General features: G+C 32.4%; 1 protein-coding gene across 1 annotated transcript in view; it reads right to left on the bottom strand.

Moving 5' to 3' along the window:
- Window positions 1–1,201, bottom strand: part of LOC105557452 (DNA endonuclease RBBP8-like) — a 6,644-nt gene extending 5,443 nt beyond the window's left edge. Inside the window, exon 1 of the mRNA XM_012004700.1 lies at window positions 1,181–1,201. The gene's annotated coding sequence lies outside the window, so the exon portion shown is untranslated. The remainder of the gene's footprint in view (window positions 1–1,180) is intronic.
- Between the last annotated feature and the right edge of the window lie 6 nt (window positions 1,202–1,207).

Genomic DNA, 1,207 nt, shown 5'->3' with positions numbered 1-1,207 from the left:
CTAATTTTAACAGGAATTGTCCGATGTTCAATATTTATACCTCCATTTTCTATAATAGCAAGAAATTCTTCAATAAAATAGTTCATAAATAAGTGTGGATTACAAGGTTTTTGTTTTCCTTTATAAACACCAACTAAAATAGGTCTTCTATCAGAAATATTTGCAACTATAAGTTGAATTGGCCAAATTTGTAAAGAATTATCAAGTTTTGCACCATCGATACTAAAATTTATTTCTAATTCGTCAGGTAATTGATTAATTTGGATATGTGATAATTTTTGTGCAAGAGTCTTTTGAATTCCAATATGAATATATTCACCGGTGCCTATTTGTATAATATTGCATTTTACGATCTTTGGAGTTTTCAAAAAAGTTTTATTGCATTTTGGTAAGTGAGCAAAGCAATGATGTGTCTTTAAAACATTCAAGATCGCATTACCTTGAGTATGATTAATATTATGTGTTAAAAATACAGTGCGCAATGCCAGAGCGAATGATTGTTCCGATTTACATTGTATACTATCAGTATTTTGTATACAATTGATAGTATCTTCAGAATTCTGTTCTATACTGTGTTTCTGTATTGTTGTATTATTAAGTACATTTTGATCATCATCACTATATTCACAAATTAAATTATGATTTACATTTATATCCTTATTTTCATTGTTATTTGAATATAATTCATCTATGTCCTGCGGAATGTTACTTGTACTACCAGTATCACTTTCAACTTTAAGTTTATATTTATCCATATCCAAATGGACATTGTTATTATGCTTTAAATGTATTAATGCTAATTGTCGTCTTTTATACGATGCACTTAAATCTCTAAAATTCTTGTTATACTTCGACATTGTAGAGTTTTCGTTTCAGTTTTAATGTTCACGGTTGATAGGCAATACCTCTAAAACAAACATACAATACATTGATTGAGCACACACACACGCACACGCACACGCACACGCAGTGTTTCCCTTCTCCCAATATGTACTTCAGATATACAATCAGTGATGCAAATTCCGCTACTTTTGCAGCACGATGTTGTCGGAGAGGGGCACTGCGCCGGGCGCACACGGACACGGCTGCTCGCTTGTGTGCGTTATCCCCTCTCCGACAACATCGTGCTGCAAAAGTAGCGGAATTTGCATCACTGTATACAATATATACATATATTTACCTTTAAATAGAATATTGCGTTGTGTGT

Source organism: Vollenhovia emeryi, unplaced genomic scaffold (genome assembly GCF_000949405.1).
Source record: "Vollenhovia emeryi isolate VEMERY1.0 unplaced genomic scaffold, V.emery_V1.0 DF939482.1, whole genome shotgun sequence".
Classification (NCBI taxonomy): domain Eukaryota; kingdom Metazoa; phylum Arthropoda; class Insecta; order Hymenoptera; family Formicidae; genus Vollenhovia; species Vollenhovia emeryi.
The sequence above is the reverse complement of the archived record's forward strand: the minus strand, read 5'-3'. Positions and strand labels throughout refer to the sequence as shown.